Source organism: Pleurodeles waltl, chromosome 1_1, assembly GCF_031143425.1.
Source record: "Pleurodeles waltl isolate 20211129_DDA chromosome 1_1, aPleWal1.hap1.20221129, whole genome shotgun sequence".
Lineage (NCBI taxonomy): Eukaryota > Metazoa > Chordata > Amphibia > Caudata > Salamandridae > Pleurodeles > Pleurodeles waltl.
The window spans coordinates 241019750-241041910 of record NC_090436.1 but is presented as its reverse complement, the minus strand read 5'-3'; the positions used below and the strand labels follow the sequence as shown (position 1 = coordinate 241041910).

Here is a 22161-nt window from a genome sequence, read left to right as displayed (position 1 = left end):
GCCGTAAAGTGCGCACGCGAAAACGCGCCCTGCAATGCAGATGCTTACTGTAAAAAAAAGTTGAATTGGGTTTTTATACATCAGGTGTTCTCTAAATTAGACATCTACTCACACATGCACTTGCGGCTTCCTTTTGAAATGTAAGTTCCAAAGGTTTTTGATTAATCGCGGACTTTCTCGATACAGTTATCCAATCGGTTACAGTTGGGTATCACGCCAGCCCCTCCTCCCTCAGTTGGGTTCACAATGGGCAGAGACGGGCGTTGCGTTCGGGTCAAAGATCCCTGTTTGCCTGTTAGACAGACCTTGACTCGAGGGGTTTAAATGCCTAACCAGAGCAAATAGAGGCAACCAGCTACCGCTGGCCCCCTGCTTCAAAAAGCTGCAGCCATATCAACCGCGGGCGTCGCCTGGAAGGTGGTTCTTAGGACGAGGAAAGCCACCTCTTTTGATTCCATTTTCCTTCACACTGAGACCAGACTTTTTCCAAGGTGAGTGTCCCCTCTGGGAAAATAAAATGGATTTACTTTCAATTGAGTCAGTTCTTTAGTACTTTGATCTTATGAATTGTGGGATTACACCTATGGCCAGAGTTTAACAGATCAATAATAACATTTTATCAGTTACACATTTAGAATTAAGTCGCTAAAGAGGCCACACACTGGCATTTTTACACGTTGCAGGGTACTTGGGAGTACAAACTCTGCATGCAGAATGTATGTTGCTGTGCGGTAACACTGCTAGAACCCTGAAACTAGGAGTAAAACATAAGACATTAGAAACTAACCGTGTGGTTTCTGAGTTGCAGGTTATAAAACCACACGCGATTCCTAATTCAGCGGGGTTTTATGCTTACTCCAAAGCTCTGAGAAGGTGGGAAATGTATGCTGCTGATTCTGTGTGGGGGCAGAGGAGGTAGGCGGTGACCCGAGAAAGGGAGGAAGGGGAAAGCTAAGTTCTGGCAGAAAAAAAAGAGAAGAGATACTTGGCTGCTGGTGCTGGGACCAAAGCTTAATGCAATTTTATCTGGAGGAAATACCACCAAATCAGGTGTGGTATTTCACCACTCCAAAAACACGGGCTGGCATGTTTACTAAACTTTCACGTAACCCAGGGTAGCAAGCAAGGTTAATACACTGCGTTGCGTGAAAGGGATAGGGAAGAAATGCTCCATATTTACAAAGATCTGGAGCATTTCTTCTCTCTTCTTGCGCTGCGGCACTTCAGGCAGCTTAGAGCCAACGCCTTGCAAGAATTATTGTTTTTATTCAGGAAGGGATACCTTCCTGCACAAAAACAATCTCTAGAGACAAATTTCCTCTATGTGTGCTGCAGTTTGCTGCACAACTAGAAAGAGAAAACAATGAGGAGAAAAAAGATGTTTCTCCTTGTTATGCCATCCTCTGGGAGGCATAGTTATTTCACGCAATCCCAGATTCACAAACATTTGTAAATCTGGGATTGCATGAAATTCATGGGTGGATGAACACCCATGTTTCACCTATGCAATGCTTCCTAGAATGAAAAGTAACGCTATGCAGCGCAAGCCGCTGCATTCCGCTACATTCTTTACAAAGACAGGAAGGGCGGTGCAGATCACCCCTTGTTTAGCTTTGTAAATATCTACTAGCATTTTGTGTCATAGATGAGCCACAAGAGTGGTGCAACCATGACGCAAAATGTTAGTAAATATGGTCCCGGGTTTGGAAACACCAGTCCACTCAGAATCAGATGCAGAGGAATTCCATAGGATAATTCTGCTTTGTCGGTACTCATAACCAGGGCTCATTGTTTATTGACAGGCAGGATATTGATTTAGAGATGGGTGATAATGAGGAAGGGTCTAATCTAACGAAAAAGTCAGTAGTAGAGTTTCTCAACCATAGGATTCTCCCGGTTTGACAAGATTCTCCAGGATTTGAAAGATTTGCCTTGTCATCTAATTCTCATTCAGACCCATTGCCTTTATCTTCATTCTCTATGACGTCAGCAGTACAGCGGAATTAGTATTACTTATTTTTCCAGTTATATTTAGTTCAGTGCATGATGAAGCATATTTCGAAGTTGAGTTGACCACAGTTAACTTCAACTAAGGAATCATGCATTCTGCATTTATAATTTTTTGAGATACAATGAGGGCATTCATCAACAGAAAGGGGCATCTGTCCTATCCTCAATAAAATGCAGTTAGTACAGTGGCGGCATGTGGGAGGGGAAAAGGGGCGTGGTGTGCGTGCAGGAGGGGAAATAAAATGAAATAAAAATAAAAAAAAACTTACCTTAATGCCGCGATGCTCCGGTCCGCCATCCTCGAGTCGACTGCAGGCACAGGCTCCCAGCCTGCCCTGCGGCCAATCCTGATGCTGCGCAGGGTTGACTGGGAGCCTGTGCATGCTCTCTCCAGCCCGGCAACACAGTGCTGGGCTGGAGAGAGCACACTGCGCATGTGTGTTTGGCCAGCCCGAGGCGGCTGGCCAAACACACATGCAGTCTGAGGGGAGTGCACAGTGCACTCCCCTCAGTGCTTGTCACAGTCCGTGGCCCACCCCTTATAATACAAAACGATAATATACATTGTTTAATATCCTTTTGTATTAAAGGGTTTGCAGCTGCTGCTGCTGGCAGGGGCAACGCTCCTCTGCCCTAGCGGAGGAGCCGCCCCTGAGTAAATAGAATTTTTAAAAAAAGGATCAACAAAGAGAATTTTTAGATTTCAGCATGTGGGTCGGTGCTAATAAAATGTAGTGTTGGGCCCACCAGTAAATTCATAGAGTTGAGCCAGAGCCGAGATAGGGGGCAAGCTAGTCTATAAAACATAAAAAAGTAATTTCTTAAACCTTTGTAAGTGCTTCCATTGTCACTTGAACTGAATTACTTTACAATGCTCTCAAACTGGACTCTGCTGATAAATGAAGCTCTGTGAAGTAAAAATTTGCCTTGGATCACAAAACTTGTTTAAGTAAGGAACCAGGCCTTTGAGCCCACTTCACATTTAACAACTAAGGGCCAGATTTATCTTTGTATTCCATTGCCTTTGCGTCATGCATGGTGTCGCAAGGACAATGCAATACTTAGGTAAGATTTACCAAGCTACGCAAGGGCCCTGTGTTTCTTGGTAGATCTAGAGTGACACTAGGCAGAACAATTTGCTGCCTTCCGATATTCTGCCCTGTGAAGAAGTCCAATGAGTGGAGCATGAATGTTCCCACGCATCCACCGGTGTATTTTGGCACATTCCCAGATTTACTAACACTGGTAAACCTGGGAATGCATCAAAATGCTACGCCTTCCCAGGGGAGGCAAAAGAAGGAGCAATATGTTTATTTCTCCTTGTTGTTTCCTCTTTCTTGGTGTGCTGCACTCTGCACAAAAAAGCCTGCCTGTAGCAGAGGCACCCTAGCACCATGATGCAAGGGTGTTTCCATATGTACTAGGCAGCAGATTGTGCACCAGCGCAGGCAGAGAGCAGAAATGCGGCATATGTTGGTAAATATGGCACATTTATGCCCTCTACTTTTTACGCAGTGCATCGCAGCAAGTTGTCCTCCTGTGTTGCATGAAATATTGATAAAGTGTTCAGGTCTTTCAAGAGCTAAGTTAGTGTACAATGTACAGTAAACACTGATGTCATAATCATTCACTTTCCATCTATATGTGTAAAGTAACCTTGGTGATGCTATAGTTTTGATCCAGATTACAGATCTTTATGGGTCATACGTGCAGTGCAGTAGCACACCCAGAGGCATTCATTTACTTTTTGTTTTTAGTGCAATCAGATTTTATATATCCACTCAGCTGTCTTTTCATAGTTATTGTTTCAAAACCTGCATTAGGGAGATAATGGAAACGTGGACAAGGTGTTTTGTCCTAGTTTTATTTTGCAGCCAGACCCAGGAGGGCAAAGGCTGAGCCTCAGCAAGACATGTGCCTCCAGACTTGCTTTGCTTGACAATTAAAGAAATATGAAGGAGAATAATTGAAATTGAAATTATTGGATAATTAAGACTATTCCTTTTTACCCAGATATTAAATCATGATTTATAATTATCTATTTAAATCTGTATCAATTGAAGGTGGCATTGAAATAGCCTAGCTGAATGTCCATCTTACATGAAATTATATTTTTCGTTACTATGGTTAGGCCTCACCATCACAAACATATATAAGAAGCTGTTTCCTTTGCCATACTTAACTAAGGTTAGTAAATATGTCACCAAGGACACAGTGCCCCATTTCCAGAGTTTCAAAACCCAACCTAATGCATTCTCCTGGAACTGATCAGTGGATCAAATTGAACAAACACACCTAAATATGATCTGTAAATAGAAAAGCCCAGACCTGGAATACTGAGTGCTTTACCATGAAGTCATCTAAAAACCTTATACTTAAAAGCCAGTTAGTGTTTTGCACCAGTTATTAAATGCCTACTCCAGTATTATTGGCCTGTGCCCAAGGCATTAAATAAGAGACCTGGGGGCATATTTATTAAAAACTTGCATCGTCTTTGCGCCATGCAATGGTACGCCAGGGTGATGCAACTCTTAAGTTAGATGTATCAAGCCAAGGTGGCCTTGCCTGACTTGATAAATCTAGAGTAACGCAACACCGCGCAAATCAGTTTGTTGCGTTACTCAACCCTGGGAAGCATTCAATGAGTGGAGCATGGGTGTTCCCACGGATCCACCCATGGATTTTGGTGTATTCTCAGATTTACCATTACTGGTATACTTGGGAATGTGTCAAAATGCAACGCCTCCCCAGGTGAGGCTAAATGAGGAGGAATATCTTTATTTCGCCTAGTTTTTTCTCTCTTTCTACGTGTGCTGCATTAAGGAGGAAAATGCCTCTTAGGATCGTTGTTGTGCAGGAAGGTGACCCTTCCTGCACAAAAACAATCCTGCTTACAACACAGGCACCCTTGCACAATGGTGCAAGAGTGCCTGTTTGGAGCTTGGCAGCACATTCTGCGCTGTAGAATGTTAAGTACGGTGCATTCCTGCCCTTTCCCTATAATACAGCCCAGCAAGGTACCTTCCCATATAGGCCCCCCAGTGTATAATGACAGCCCACTGATGTATAAGTCCCAAGATCCTCAGGGCCGTACACTTTCCCATTCCCTGTGAGGCCTATATATAACTCAATGACAGTTACAGCAGAGACAGTTCACTGCTGCATGTGTGGCCTCCCATGAAACTGTCATTCATTTACAGGTGGGTCTCCCAAGAAGCAGCAGGTAGACGCCTTTAGGAACCATTTCCACTTTCGCTGACCCCTCCTTCCACACTACCAAACTCCTCAGATCTTGCCTCTTCCTCTCTTCTCTCTCTCTGCAAGTACTATAGAGTTTAGCAGGGAAAAGGTTGAGGCAAGGTCAAGAGAACGTGCAGCTTCTTCCCCCAAGATTATTCTTGTTCCCTACTTGTGACTAAATGAAAGTTACAGGGTTTGCTGAAGATAAAGCTGCCTCTCCCTTGTCACAACAACAGCTCTATATCTCTCTTAGATTTGCTAAACTGCACGAATATCAGAGGGGCAGACAAGAGTGTGAGGAGGGCCTTCAGGTCCTGGGCATTGACTTCTTCAAGTTTAGACAGCTGATCCATACCAGCACTAATAGCCTGCTACCAGTCCATTGTTTCTGTGGGATAAAGGAGGAATCCAGTGTTTTAATTCTTCATTTGTGCTACAGCAGTGCTAGAAGCCAAAGTTCCCTGTCACCTGGCTACAAAATAATTAGCTGTACACACTAATAGGTGCATCAAGAAACTGTTTACTCACTCACGCACTCCAGAAGGTACAGAGTCGGTTGGACATTTTTGTAGGCCAGTTTAGAAAATAGAAATATAGAAGGTGATGCCAAATAAGAACCACACATTCAGTCCTTGGAGTGTATGAGGGTCAATCTGGCTTGAATATCAACACCTGGGAATAACATATTCTGTGGGGTTCCAGAAGGACACCGCTGTTCTCCACTGTTCTCCACTTTTCAATCCTTTTCAACCCAAGAAACGAAACAGGTGTTGATGGCAGAAGTTTATTAAGTTAACAAATTTGTTTTTTTTACATAATGTGATCTCTACATCCCATTTCCCTTACTTAGGTTTTTTCTCAAGAGCTTTAGTCTCCAGTGTATAGTACTTTTGTCATCTAAATTATCTATTGATATGTACATCAGTGAGAGACATAGAGCCTGCAATCAGGACACTTTTAACAGTGACTGCTACCCCATTGGAATGCCTTTCATTGTTCGTAGGATTGCACTAACTCAAAAGGGTAACAAAAATACCTAGGTAGTGAGGCTCAGAAAGCCAAGTCTCTAGGATAACAAGCAATGGCAAAGACAATAGGTCTCACTTATACAAGAGCTATTGGCTTTGCCAATGTGTTTTAGTGATGTTGTTCACCAGCATGGCTGTTGTTCAACATGGTTAACGGTTAGTGGCATAGAAGAGAGTGGCATGGAGTGTTGTAGAGTTGAATGGCGAAGAGGGATGTAGAGTGGAGAGGCAGAGAGTGATGTGTATTGGAGTGGCACAGTGTGGAGTCGCGTAGAGTGGCATACACTGCAGTGGCATAGAATAGAGTGGACTGGTGTAGAATGTTGCAGAGTATAGTGGTGAAGAGTGCAGTGGCACTGAGTGCAATGGCATTAAATTCAGTAGCGTACAGTGCTGCATCGTAAAATGCATTTGCATAGATAAGAGTTGCACTTAGCAGAGCAGAGTGGCGCAGAGCAGAGTGGCGCAGAGCAGAGTGGCATAGAGTAGAGTGGCCTAGAGTTCAGTGGCATAGAGTGCAGTGGTGTAGAGTAAAGTGACGTAGAGCGGTGCAGAGTAGAGTAGAGCTGAGTGGTGCACAGTAGACTCGAGTGGCATAGAGTGCAGAATAGAGTTGACTGGTATAGAGTGCAGTAGAATGGTGCAGAGCAGAGAAGCATAGAGTGGTGCAGAGCAGAATATAGTGTCACAGAGTGCAGTGGTGCACAGTGGAGTAGTGCAGAGTATAGTGGCAAAGAGTTCAATGGCAAAGAGTGTAATGTTCCAGAGTAAAGTGCCACAGTGCAGTGGTGTAGAGTGGACTAGAGAGTAGTGGTGTAGAGTGGTGTGAAGTAGCTTAGAGTTCAGTGGCATAGAGTAGAGTTGTGCAGAGTGCAGTGACATAGAGTGTTGTAAAGTGGAGTGATGCAGTGTTTTGGAGTGGTGCAGAGTAGAAAGAGTGGCGTAGAGTGGAGTATTCATGGTGAGGCAACACACTGCCATTACAGACAACACACTTTCAATTTAAATGACCATTACATTTGCGCAGACATACAGTCTTACTAATAAAACTATTCACTGCAGAGATGAAAATGTGTGGAAATTGCATCACCTAGTTTAATGATTCGGTTTGATCATATTAAAGTGTTTATTTCCAACACACTTCAGAAATAACAAAAAATGTGCCTCATTTTGTGCGTTCATAATTCTGATATATTCTGAAATACAAAGTTCATTTAAATGTTGTTGTGTGCTAGAAAAAACTCTTTCCTACCCCAGTACCCAGCAAGATTGTCACATAAATCCTCTCACTTTGAAGTCAGAGAAAGAAAGGTAAACAAAGTGCCCTTGGAAGACAGCACCTAACATTTGACCTCAGTCTTCCGATGCACAGCAAATGTGACAAGATAAGAATAAGATTTAAAGGCCTGTTAACAGAAAGCAAGTTTGTGGAAGGATACAGAAAACACAGTTTAGGCACAGGGACGGACAAACTAAACCTTGAGAGCCTAAAGCAAATAAAGCCAGCAAAGGAAAGCCAGAAAGTAAGTGTGAGTTACAAACCACAAAGCCAATGGTAATCCAAAAGCGGAATGCATTCCGAGGTCAAGTTTCGGAAAGTACCCAAGAAGTCTTTAGCTAACCACACAATTGTGCTGTCTGGTAGGCTGCAACCTAAAAGTTACTCCACAAGCATCCAAGTTAACATCACAATTAAGTGGTTTTAACCAATGTTTACAGTTAAAGAGGTTCCAGGAGATAATTAACCAACACAAAGTCCCCCCTAAACGTTAAAGTAATCAACAGTCCTCCAGTAGCATAGTGTAGGTATCTTTCAGCCTTGTTAAACGTTTTTCTGTAAGCCACACTAAGCATTTTACACTGACTTTGCTTCCAGTTAACATCCCTATTTGTAGCTGCTACATTTATGGACTCCAACACAGCTCTCCCACTCATAAATTAGATTCTGCCCACTGAACATTCACTGCTGATAAATTCCAGTGAGCAGCTTATCTGCCTAGGGACCATTTCTGCTTGCATTAGATAGAGGGCGGCTATCGTCAGTGCTTCACTTATAGTGGCTTTGTTAAGGAACACCCTTTATATTAATTCAGCTGTAGCACCAGTTATAAAATGCAAAATTCCAGCTGGCTATTTCTTGTAAATAAAGGCTATACTCTTTATGTCAAAGAAAATACGCTGAGAGCGCCTAGAGCTGCCAGCAAATACCCACAAAACAGGACTTCTGTTCAGGATTGATGTTTCACCTTTTTGTATAGAGAAACCAGACATGGAATGGCTCCCCTCCTTTCACTCTTTGAGCAGTATCATTTTTCTTACAAGACAGATTTGCTTTCTCTGGTAGCTATTCCATGGGTTCTCTCTCTCGTGTGTGATCTTCCTGGATTCAACAGTTCTTCCTGCAATTTTAGGCTGGACCCTTGTTGTAACAGGATTTCTTTCTCCTTTTAGGTCAATCATACCAGACAAAACAATTGTCTGGATGCAAAAGACATATTGTATGCCTACCAAGAATATACAAGGGCTTATTCCCATTGCTCACCATTGCTTAGTTTTGGTCTTGTTTGCCTGCTTCTTATTTGTGCCCCAGTTAGTTAATTTTGTGCTTGTTACTGATATGGAGCACAGCCTATTTACCATCTCCTTTGATTGGGTAGTTTCTACCCTTCCACTGCTTGCTTTTCATGCATTTCGTTTTTCCTTTTTTTAAGCACTCTGCGAGAGTACATGTGCTTCCCAACCATCACCCTCATCTACTTCTCTTCCCCCTGCATTCCATGTTGCTCACTGTTGCTCATGTGATTCTCCCCCATCCATGTTGTACTTACTCTTGTGTACTTCCCTCTGTTGCTTTCTCACCAGTGGTGCTTCTCTCCTACTTGCTCCATGTAGCTCTCTCACCTGTTGCTTTTCCTGTTCACTCTGCTCTCTTTGTTGCTTCCCCCTCACACTGTCCTCCTCTTCTCTCCCTGCTCCTTCTCCTTCCTCTCCCAACTCCTTTGTGCTGCTTTGCACCACCTGTACCCTCCTTCTCTCTCACCCATTGCTTCTCCTCCCACCCTGACCCTCCATGTTGCTCCCCCCACCCATGCTTTAAAAAACACTAAAAGAATACACTTTAGGGCTACAATTCTTTTCCTTTCTGATCCAACTTGGTTAATTAAAGAAATATAGTTCACATCATTTTGTAGATGCACAAAATGATGTGACCATACCACACCTTTTTTTTTTACTTTCTTTTTGTTAGCCATACAGCATGGCTAAAAACCATTGGCAAAGTTGGTAAGTCCCAAATGTGAGACCTATTGCCTTTGCCAATGCTTCTTAAAAAGTTGTCTGAGAAATAGATTTCACTGTTAACGATGAATATTGGCCATCAAAAAAAAAAACTGATGGATGGAATGCTTGAATTAATCTGAGCCACTGGTAATCGCTCAGGGCTGCATCTCAATTCATCGTTTTTTGCCCACCATGCCACCAATTTTGGACCCAACCATATCCAGTCATTCTTGGCCTTGCTCCAGTGGGAACTGTCCAGCCCGAACTGCCATGCCAGGTCATCCCTGAACTGGAACACAAGCAACCCACGACCAGTTTCGCCCGTATTAGGACTCATCAGCCAGGTATAGTTTGGTTTCAGTGGCAAAGTGAGCACTGGACCCACGTGTGGGCATACCTGTCGCACTTGAGACATCAAAAAACAATGTGAAGGATGGAATGCTTGAATTAATCTCAGCCCGGGCAGTCCCTCAGGGCTGCCTCTAAAACTATTGTTGTTCGCCCACAATGCCACCTCAGCATGGACCTAGCATATGCAAATCAGTTTTGACCCTTCTCCAGTGGGAACACGCCAGCCCAAACTGCCAGGCCAAATCCTCCCTGAACCAGAACACAAGCAATCCAGAAACGGGTTTGCCCTTATTAGGGCTCATCAGCCAGGTATCCTTAGCACAGTGTGCACTGGGCCCACTCCTGGAATACCAGTCACACTCCGGGCATAAAAAAAACAAGGTGATGGATGAAATCCTTGAATTAATCTTAGCAACTGGCAATCCCTCAGCCAGCATCCCAATTCATCATTTTTCACCCACCATGCCACTTAAGTTTGGACCAGCCATATGCAAATCAGTTTTGACCCTGCTCCAATGGGAACAGTCTAGCCTGAACTGTCAGGCCCTTCCTGAACAAAAACACAGCAAACCAGGGCCGGTTTCACCCCTGTTAGGGCTCATTAGTCAGATATAGCTTGGTTTCAGTGGCACAGTGTGCACAAAACTCACATATATGCATACCCATCATACTTAGGGCATCAAAAAAATAAGGTGATGGATGGAATGCTTGAATTATTCTCTGCCACTGGCAATCGCTCAGAGCCACATCCCAATTCGTTTTTTCTCTCAACATGCCACCTCAGTTTGATTCCAACCATATGCAAATCAGTCTTGATCAGTGCTCCAGTGGGAACAATAAATATTGCTCAGAGGGGCCTTGACTGGTAGAGTGATATTTTTTCCTACCTTTCATAATTGTAATAGAAGTTTGTTGTCTGTTACCACTTAAGCTACTTTTCATGTATGGGCAAAGTATCTTGCCTCTAGAAAACGTGCCATGCAAGATTCGAATTCTGAACCTTTGTGCATGTAGGACTACCCATGTTATTCATCCTTTTCCCTGGCGAGCCTTCCTCCTCTTCCCTATGGGAATGACTTAATACAATAACATTATTATTGAGAGTAACTTTAGTGTCTAGTTGATTGAGCTAGTCAGGCCTGATTACATTAAGAGTGTGAATGGATTTTGCTTATGCATGGACCATTGTTTTTAACACATCTAATCTATGATCGAAAACCATCCTCATTCTCATTGGTCATGTTTTAACCATGAAGGGAAGTTTCAGTTCTTAGGGAGTGTCGGGCCCTATAATTTAGTTGATGTAAAAAGTTTTTATTTCTTCTTTTCCTGAGCTTTTACTTATCTCAGCCAGGCTCCAGGTTAGGAATTGGGTCTTAAGGTTGTCGAGTAACCAGCAGTGCTTATAGCCACACCCTCTTAAGTCGTCAAGAGAGATGCATTGTCAGCCTTTTGGGTGAACTCACAATAGTTATTAAACGCCCCTTCTAAAGCGAAGAAAGTTGGCTTAAGTGTTTGCATTAGCATTTTTAATACAGCTTGTCTAAAGGACGGTACCTACTGTACCACCAATCCAGGAAGGTTTGATGGGAGGGCCACATCCACGCTTCTACCTTCATCCTATTTCTACGTTTTGTTTTATATGTTATAAATTCCACACGTCAGTTACCTGACCTCAACGTTGTGACAAAAAACCCAACAATCTAAACGTGTATGAAGCAAAAAACACAACAAAGAATGAAAACAAACAAAACTAATAAAAACAATGTACTATAAATTAGACAGTTCCATGCCCACATACCATTATGACACTAGGATGCATGCCTGTTTTGCATGCCTACATGTTGCTGACACGCCATATCTGCTCACTATGCTTTTTTAGCAACGTCATGAGGGGAGAAACGTGTGCTGTTTGCAAGACAGCGAGTCATATGAAGTCAGGAACACTGTGCAAAGGCACCCACAGTGTCTACAAACCACACTGCGCATAATTAAAAGTAATCGAAAGTGTAACTGTGCAGCAAAAGGAGACAGACAGCAATGTTCCTACTCATTTCACAAAGCTTTGATTCCAGAGTCAAGAAGGGGTCAGTAAGGTCTGTCTGTAGTGAGACAATAATACTATCTGACTGCTATGAACTGTGGCATTAGTTGAACTCGATTTGTTTGAGGCTTTCAATAACGTGGACCACTGCCTTCTAAATAACATGGAATCTGTGGGCATTGGTGGCCAAGTCTGAGCCTGATTACAAACGAATAGACACATGTACATAACATTTCCTCCCTGTTTTTTGGCCCTTCTAGACTGAATTGTGGTCGGCCACAAGATTTTCTTTAGTCAACCAATCTCCTGTTATATCCTTTGTTCATGTCATAAAATAATTTGATTTGAACTGTTTATGTATGTAAGACACGCAGATTTAATTAAAAATCAACCCTTAAATCTATTGTTGCTTTTTTTCCAAATTTGATTGGTTGTGGTCGACATTTGGATGAGTCAACATTTGGATATGTCACAATAAACTGACGCGTAGGTCCAGATCTATAATCTGGTTGACGGCCGTTTCTCCATCAGGGAGACCGAGTAAATTACTCCATCCTTTGGCAGATGTACCGTCCGCTAGATTAAGAAATGACCACCAAGCAGGCAGCAATTTCTTAAAGCATTGCTACGAACTGCCATCCTGGCGGTTCCTGTCAATTCTTTTTGGGAGTTTGATGAAGGGCTCTTTTAACATGGCGGAGCCCTGTATCAAAATGTTTATTTTCAAAAAGAAAATGCTCCTCTCACCATGAAAGTCCTCTACCATGCCGAGGCAGCATTTAGCAGTTTTCACTGACAGTTACCGCCATAGTTTTCGTTGCTGTGACAAGCACTGAAAATTGACCTCTAATTACGTCCATCTAAATTAGGGGGGCAGATTTACATGTCTGCCTCCAACTGTCCTTACTCCACAGTGGTTTAATCATGGTGGACATGGAGTAGTCTCTACTGTGATTAAACCAAAGGCCTGCGTGCAGAGGGACCATTATGTTGGCGGTAGGCATACTCTGTCACGAGTGTAACAGCGTATGTTTGCTACTAACATATAAACCAGGCCCTGACACTATAATGGCCAGCCCAGTGAATTCAGATGCGGGCAGATCTTTGGTTTATTTACAGCAGAGACTACTCTGTCTCTGCCATGAATAAACCTCTCTGATGGGCCTATGTAGTAAGGGCCTTTGGGGACCAAACCTCTTATTCCGCTCATCTAATTTAGATGGGCGGAATTCACGGTCAGTTTTAACTGCACGTCTCTGCTAGGAAAACCCTGCCGATAAGGGGCAACTGCTAAATGCTTCCCTCACCATGGGAGAGGACTCCAAAAGTGAGGCGAGCATTTTTATTTTCAAAAGGAAAATCCTGCTTCTGGATTTTCATTTTCAAAATAAAAAGAGAAAACAGTTTGGTGAAGAAAGTGCAACAGTGTTGTAGCAGTAAAAACAAAGCTTTTGTTTATGGCCTTCTGTTTTTCGTTAACAACACTGATCCTGAATTGTGGTCACTGCCTCGATTTTGTTTAACTTTCTCTGTCTTTTCTCCCACGTGCCCCTCTTTTCTAATTAAAATGAGTTTAGCATACTCATCTCTTTTAAGATTCTTATACAGACTTGGCACCATTTTGTTATATTAGGTTTGAATTTCTTTGCATAGCGCTCATATACAGATATTACTTGGTGCTTTAGGAAATATAACCTTAAAACATAACATCAGGGGAAAAAAGGTCTGAGAATTCTTACTTATTACAAAGCTGGGCTTTCAGCTGGTATCTAAACCTTGTAGATTTGTTTCTGCAGGCAAACTCAAAAAGAAAAAGTTCCAGCGATTGGCCATTGTTAAAGGAAAGACATAAGTGGCCGTTCTGATCCTAGTGATGGGAAATAATCATTATTATTATTATTATTATTATTATTATTATTATTTCTACTTATAGATTAACAATTTTCAGGTGCATGATGACCAATAGAAGGAAAATGTATTGGCCAGAATCCTGGAGTAGGCCTTTATGGAGAATTGTTAGGTTCTTAAATGCTATCCAAGATCAAATGTATGGGCGTTATAGAGATGGTAGTTGTTAGAAATGGGGTTTCTGGTTGGCTAGGGTATGCACCTAAGCCAGGCAGAACCCACCCACTCTAGTCAGGGCAAGGCGGTTACACATCCAAGATAACCCCTGTGCACCCCCTTGGTAGCTTGACACAAGCAGTCAGGCTTATCCCAGAGGCTATGTGTAAAGCGTTTGCACATTACACACAACACATGTGATACACTATCCCCACCACAAAGGAAACACAACACCAAGTTATATAAAAAATAAACTGTATTGTACACACGTTATTAGACCAGACACAACATGTCAGTAATACCCTGCTACCCAAGCAGTTGTCAGAACGTTACACAATAGTTACTCTGCAGAAACCAGCAGTAGTCACACATAACACACAGGTTACTTATTATTCTGCAACGTAAGCAGTAGTCAGGAATCACATTACTAAAGAAATGCACTTGTCATAGAAATATCATAAATGCCCATACCAGGAACATTATAAAACATATGGCAAGTAATAAAAACATATCAGCATAGAATGTCCACAAAAGGAACATCAGCACATATATGGCACATCCTCAAAAGAGACAGGAAAACATATTAATCAATAATGTCCATACTAGGAACATTTGAAATCATATGTCCATTCATCCCAAAGTACCTGTTTAATGATGGCGAGACACCTCTAGTGCCATGAAGAATAAAACAGGGGCCCCTGGCACTCTTCCGTGCCAAATGCGGGCCTTTCAGTAATTTGGCAGGTGGGAGGGGGTGACACGCACCCCCTCCTGCTTTTATATTGGGCCCCTCTTGGGGCCTGCGATCTCTGGGTGCCGCCCTGTGCTGCAAATGGCCCTCCTGTGGGGTGGAGGGGCCTCCTGTGAGGCTTTCACCTCGCCCGCGGTCTCTGTGAAGGTAATGATATCTCCGGTGGGGTGGGGAGAGCCTCCGATGAGGCTGCCTTCCCCCACCCGTCTCCATGTCAACTGAGGGGCCCGGAAGGGCGGGGAGCCTGCGGTGAGGCTTCCTTCCCCGCCCGGCTTCAAACAACAGGAGTTAGCCAGCCTGGCCCTCAGCAGAGGGCAGGCACCAGAGTGGGTGCCTGCTTGTGGCCCGAGGGTGCTCCTGAGAGCCTGCTTTGCCCCAGGGGCACGGTAGGAGCGTGCTCGCTCCTTTCTTCACTTTGATAGTCCCCGGGGGGTGCCACGGGCAGCGCGTCTCCAGTGTGCTTCGAAATTGATGATGCCCAGGACGCGGTGGTGAACGGAGACCAGAAACACGCTATTCAAAGCGCTGGGGGTGATTTAATAAACCCGGGTTGCAGCAGTGATTTCACGATTGTCCAAGTGCTTCCAAGAGCAGATCCTCCAAAAGGGAAGCACTCACAAGGCGGTCCCAATGAGCATAGCAAAGCACTCTACCGGCGTTATGGGCTTAGGAAGGCACCCTCCTCAGGTGCCTCAGCCCAGGAAGAGCACTCACGAGGTGCTAGGCAGATTGTTGCAGGGGCCAAGGACCACGGCACCCAGCCCCTGGGGGACACAACAGAATGAGCACAGGGCGGCAGGACCCAGCAGCAGGCCAGCACAAAGGGTTGCAGGCAGTTCCCCCAAGTGACTAGGCAGGTCACAAGTCAGCACAGCAGAAGCAGTTCAAGGTGGTTCCTGGTGAGTCCCTCCAGCAGCATTCTGTGTCCAGTTACAAGTCTGTTTCAGTTCCAAAATGTCTCCAAATTGTGGGGAACAATCCCCTGTACTTATACTCAGTTTTGTATGTTGTAACAAAGAAGGGAAGAGGAGGTCCCAACCAGTTACAACTGGTTTCTGGGAGTGCCCCTCCTCTCCTCCAGATGGCTCCAAACATCAGTAACAACCCTTTTGTGTGAGGCCAGGGCACAGCCTTTACAGATGCATTTGTGTCCCGCCTCCCCCTTCTCTCAGCCCAGGAAGACTACTCAAAATGCAGATGCACCTCTTTGACACCTCCACCCTCCCTGTGTACATACAGGCTGTCTGCAAAGTATGCACAAAGCCCAACCGTCACTCTGCCCAGGCGTGGATTGGAGTCAAGCTGCAAAACACCAGTCATAGGTACAGAGAAATGCTCATTTTCTAGAAGTGGAATTTCTGTAATAGTAATAAGAAATCCACTTACACCAGTAAGCAGCTTTTCTCACTACCATTACAACTATACGAAATATGCTTATAACATTTCCAGTGCAATCCTTTGAGAAGGCAGCACTCACAGCAGTGAGAAACCAAGTAGGCTGTTTGTCACTACCAGGACAGGCCACGCTACTAGGCACATATCCTGCCTTCTACAAACATAGCACCCTGCCCATAGGGCTAGTTAGGGCCTACCTGAGGGGTGTCTTACATGTAGTAAAAGGGGAGTTCAGGGCGAGGCAAGTAAATGTAAGTGTCAGGTCCCTGGATGTATTCATCTCTCTGCGCTAACCGTCCTGAGACAGGTTTGAAAGGCTATTTCAGTGGGTGGATCAAGCAGTACAGAAGGCCCACTAGTAGCATTTAATTTACAGGGCCTGGGTATGGGGATACCACTGTACAAGGGACTTACAGGTAAATTAAATATGACAATTAGGTATAAGCCAATCATACCAACTTTAGAAGGGAAAACACCTGCACTTTAGCACTGATCATCAGTGATAAAGTACTCAGTCAATCAATCACTGCATTTGTAATCAATCACTGCATTTGTAAAGCGCGCTACATACCCGCAAGGGTCTCAAGGCGCTGGGGAGGGGGGTGCTACTGGTCGAAGAGCCAGGTCTTGAGGAGTCTTCTGAAGGCCAGCAGGTCCTGGGTCTGTCGTAGGATGGTGGGGAGAGTGTTCCAGGTCTTAGCGGCGAGGTAGGAGAAGGATCTGCCGCCGGCGGTGGTTTTTCGGATGCAGGGGACTGTGGCGAGGGCGAGGTTGGCTGAGCGGAGGCTTCGGGTGGGGGTGTGGAAGCTGAGTCGGTTGTTGGGGTAGGTGGGTCCGGTGTTGTGCAGTGCTTTGTGTGCGTGGATCAGGAGCTTGAAGGTGATCCTTTTGTTGACGGGGAGCCAGTGCAGGCCTCTCAGGTGGAGTGTGATGTGGCTGCGGCAGGGGACATCGAGGATGAGTCAGGCCAAGGCTTTCTGGATGCGTTGGAGTTGTCTGTTGGTGATGAGGGCCTGGGTAACGGTTTTTCTCGTGTTGAGAGGGATCCATTTGAAGATCCTGCGGAGCATACGGAGGGTGTTGAAGCAGGACGCGGAGACAGCGTTGACTTGCCTGGTCATGGAGAGAGTGGAGTCGAGGATGACCCCCAGGTTGCGTGCGTGGTCCATGGGTTCCGGGGCTGCGCCTAATGACGTGGGCCACCAAGAGTCATCCCAGGCTGATGGGGAGGGTCCGAGAATGAGGATCTACGTCTTGTCTGAGTTCAGCTTCAGTCTGCTGTCCTTCATCCAGTCGGCTATGGCCTTCATTCCTCGGTGGAGGTTAGCTTTGACGGTGTGGGGATCTTCGGTGAGGGATATGATCAGCTGGGTGTCGTCGGCGTAGGAGATGATGTTGAGGTTGTGTTGTTGTGTGACGTGGGCGAGGGGGGCCATGTAGATATTGAACAGTGTCGGGCTGAGGGAGGATCCCTGTGGGACGCCGCAGATGATCTTGGTGGTTTTGGAGCGGAAGGGTGGGAGGGGGACGCTCTGGGTTCTGCCGGTGAGGAAGGATGTGGTCCAGGCCAGGGCCTTCTCTTGGATACCGGCGTTATGGAGGCGTGCTGTTAGGGTGCAGTGGCAGACCGTGTCAAAGGCTGCTGATAGGTTCAGGAGGATGAGGGCGGCTGTTTCTCCTTTGTCCATCAGGGTCCGGATGTCGTCAGTGGCAGCGATGAGGGCGGTCTCGGTGCTGTGGTTACTGTGAAAACCGGATTGGGAAGGGTCCAGGATGTTGTTAACTTCGAGGTAGCGGGTCAGCTGTTTGTTGACAATCTTCTCGGTCACTTTTGCCAGGAAGGGGAGCAGGGAGATGGGCCGGAAGTTCTTGAGGTCCTTGGGGTCCGCCTTGGGCTTCTTCAGAAGGGCGTTGATCTCGGCGTGCTTCCAGCTTTCTGGGAAGGTTGCTGTCTCGAAGGAACAGTTGATTGTTTTCCGGAGGTGGGGCGCGATGGTTGCGCTGGCTTTGTTGAAGACGTGGTGAGGGCAGGGGTCCGATGGGGATCCGGAGTGGATGGAGTTCATGGTTTTGATGTTGTCTTCGTCGCTGACGCTGGACCAGACTATCAGGCGACTGGTGCGAGTGGTAGTCGCAGGGGTGGTGGACTCGGTGGTGGGTGCGGGGTGGTCGGAGTTGAAGCTGTCGTGGATGTCGGTGATCTTGCGGTGGAAGAAGGTGCTGAAGAGCTCTTTGGAGTTGTGTGCGTTGTTGTCTAGGCGGTTCTTGAAGGCGGTCTTCTTGGCGGTCCTGATGAGTTGGTGGTGTCTGCGGGTGGCGCTCTTGTGGGCTGTGTGGTTGTCTGGTGTTCGGTCGTGGAGCCATTTCTTCTCCAGCTTCTGACAGGTGTGCTTGGAGATCCGGAGGTCCTCGGTGAACCAGGCGGCTTTCTTATTGGTGTGGTTGGTTGTAGAGGTCTTGAGAGGGGCGAGGGTGTTGGCGCAGTCGTTGATCCACTGTGTGAGGTTGGTCGCGGCAATGTCTGGGTCGGTGGGTGGTCTCAGGGCACGGGCGGTAGTCAGTTGGTCCTCGGTGACCTTGCCCCAGCAGCGGCGTGGTAGTTGTTGGGTGTGGTGGTGTGTGGTGGGTTTTCTGAAGATGAAGTGGACGCATCTGTGGTCGGTCCAGTGTGGTTCGTTGGTGTGGTTGAAGGAGACGTGGGGGCTTGCGGAGAAGATGGGGTCGAGCGTGTGTCCAGCGGCATGAGTAGGTGTCGTTACGAGCTGTTTGACTCCGAGGTTGGCAAGGTTGTCGATCAGGGCGGTGGAGTTGGCGTCGTTGTTGTTCTCAGAGCTCTAGAGCCAACAGCGAGAGGTGAGAACAAATAGGAGGAAGGAGGCAAAAAATCAGGGGATGAACCTGCCAAAATGGCCAGGTCCAACAATAGTAATGATAAGATATGGAATATTCTGGCAGTTTTAGTAAGCCCTCATTCTCCAGCATTCATAACAAGTTCTACGTGATATAAGATTTTGGATCTGATTTTAGAACTTGGCGGATGGGGTGCTCCTTCACAATAGTGACGGATGTCCTGTCTGCTGACACCAAAACTTCATTATATGCTATGGGATTTAGATTTTGATGGACAGAATATCTATCACCGTTGTGACGGAGTAACCCGTCCGCCGTTCTAAATCAAGTCCTTTGCCTGGATCTTCAAGGTAGACCTAATTAAGGTAGTCAATATGAGATTGAATGGAAGCATTTACTACACGCAAATGAAAATTGAGATCAATAAAGCAAGGAATCTTTTTCGAAGGCAAACAAGGGTGAAATATTCCTGAATTAGGCTTTCTGGGGCAAGGTGCACTTCAAAAGAACTGTTAAATTCCACACCACTATCGAAGGATCTGGGGGACTGCTATTATATCTCGCCATAAGGTCATGTCTCATTCCATGACCAATGAAGTTGAGATAATTAAGATCTTAGTTTTGGTCAGGCTCATCTTGAAGAAGTTGATGGCCAGCCATCTGCTGACAAAGGTTAGGGTCTTTTGATTAGGAGATTTTTGTGCTCTAGATAGTTTAAAGAAATGCTGAGTATTGTCAGTATACATGTAAAGCATACCAGCTATTTGGTGAAGCAGCTGGGCAGGGGGGTGAATTACGTTTTAAACAGAAGGAGCATGAGGATTGCCCCCCTACACGTCTCAGCAGTCCATGTTCTATGCCTTCAAAAAAGAAGATGTAAGAGTGACCACTTGTGATTTTCTGAATTGACAGATTTTATCCATTTCAGGACTGTATTGGTGATAACTGTTGCTTTCAGTCTCTTAAAAAAGATGTTATGGTCAATGGTATCAAATATGCCAAGTCCAACAAGTTTAACAGGCCAGTTCCTTCATTATCACTGATTTATAGAAGATCATTGATGGCTGATAGGACCCTCCAGTTCGGTTCTGTGACTGAGACAAAAGGCCGTTTGTTGTCCATTCATTAGGTTGTTAGCTTCTGAAAGTATTAAGCTGATTCAGGGCCACTGTTTCCAGAGGTTCGTCCATGTAATAGAGCAATGAGATGGGTCCAAGATTGTTCATGTTGTTGAATCTCAATACAGTCTTCCTTAGCAAAGGTCTCACTACATGTGCCTTCCAGAAATCTAGGAAAATGCCAAGCTTTAAGGAACTGATAAAGGCAGGAAATTGTCACTTGTGGCTAAAAAGAGTGGCTTTAGATACCATGAAGAAACAGGATCATTTGGGGAACCTGAAAGACACCTTTTATGGTCTGCAAGAGTCCAGTATGATGAATCTAATCGGAGCTAACATTGTGGGCCAATAAACAATGGGTTGGAATGCTACCACGAGAGATTGCCAGTGGTTAGACTTAATGCAAGAATTTCTCCCATCACCTTTTGTGTGTTTGATATTCTTGCAATCTCCGTCACACAAAAAAAAAAAAGAATACACATGCTTAAAACAAAGGTATAGTTTAAGGAGCCATGAATACTTTCACTTGTTGCTGAGAAGGAGAAAACTTGGTAATGAACAACTAATTTGCTCCAAATCATACACAGTCCTGCTATAGGGGTAGCGCACATGTAGTAAAAGGGAAGGCTTGGGCCTGGCAAGTGGGTGCACTTGGCAGGTTAAAATGGAAGTTTAAAACTGCCCACACAGACACTGCAGTGGCAAGTCTGAGACATGTTTACAGGGCTACTCATGTGGGTGGCACAGTCATTGCTGCAGGCCCACTAGTAGCTTTTACCCCCTTGGTCAAGGCAATCTGCCAGTAACCAGACGTTAGATCAAATGTGCTGAGGAACTTGCCAGCTGCCAACCAGTCAGTGAGCTCATCTGCTCAGGGCATGGGGTGCGCATCAGTCTCGGTGATGGCATTGAGGCCACAGTAGTCAACACAGAACTTCAGTTCAGGTGTGACACTGGGTGGAACAGCCTTGGGGATCAAAACCAGTGGACTGGATCATGGACTGTTGCAGTGCTCAATCATCCCTAACTCCAGCATTTTAGAGACTTCCTCTTTGATGCTATTCCTCACTCTATCAGTCTACCTGTAAGACTTGTGCTTGGTAGGCAGGGTGTCCCCAGTGTCAATGTTGTGGGTACACCATTGGGTGACTCCAGGGATGAGTGAGAACATGGAGGTGAACTGAACCAGTAACTGGGAACAGTCCCTCTGTTGTGCTAGGGTCAGAGTAATGGAGTGGTTCACACCCTCCACTGACCCATCCTGCTCTTTTGAAGACTGGAGGATGGGGAGAGATGCATTCTTCTTTTCCACCCTGTTATCTGTGATCAAGAGCATGGTCACCTCAGACCTCTCAAAGTGAGGCTTGAGGCGGTTCACATGCAGGACGCTCAAAGGGTTCCTAGAAGTCTGCATGCCCATTTGGTAGGTGACATTACTCCTGCACTCCTTCATCTCAAATGGCACAGATCAAGCGGTCTTGTAGAGCACGGGGCTCTGCCAGGGCCATCACCCACACTTTCTGGCCAGGCTAAAGTCAAACAGAGTGGTATTCTGGTCATACCAGAATTTCGTGTCCTCCTGACTAGCTTTGAGATTCTCCTGGTGGAGTTTCCAGCAGTGGGCTGTCTGGTTCCTGAAGGCCAGCGTGTAACTGAATACATCCAGGGAGGCTTCTTAGGAGCTTGTACCTTGGTCAAATACCACCTCCTTGGTTTACAGGTGTAAAGTGCCCCATAAGTGCCATAACCCCGGTGGAGTCAGTCACTGTCCTCAGAGGGATAGCTTCCAGATTTCGGGTGGCATGGTTCACCAAGACCAGGATACACCTGTTTGTTGCCCATGTATGTCTTGGGATCCAGAGTCCCCACAATGTCAATGTCCACCTGCTCAAAAGGAGTGCTCACAACAGGAAACAGTTGAAGAGGAGTCTTGTACCTCTTTCCAGATTTGCCACTCGCCTGGCAGGTTTGACAGGTCCAGCAGAACTCATGTGAGGTCTTCCTCATTTGGGACCAGTAGAAGTGGATGAC

At 45.5% G+C, this 22161-nt stretch overlaps 1 protein-coding gene across 2 annotated transcripts in view; it reads left to right on the top strand.

The window, feature by feature from the left end:
- Positions 1 to 261: 261 nt before the first annotated feature.
- LOC138283476 (complement component C6-like) overlaps positions 262 to 22161 on the top strand; it is a 337439-nt gene continuing 315539 nt past the window's right edge. For both annotated transcript variants that reach the window (XM_069221431.1, XM_069221430.1), the window contains exon 1: positions 262 to 491. The gene's annotated coding sequence lies outside the window, so the exon portion shown is untranslated. The remainder of the gene's footprint in view (positions 492 to 22161) is intronic.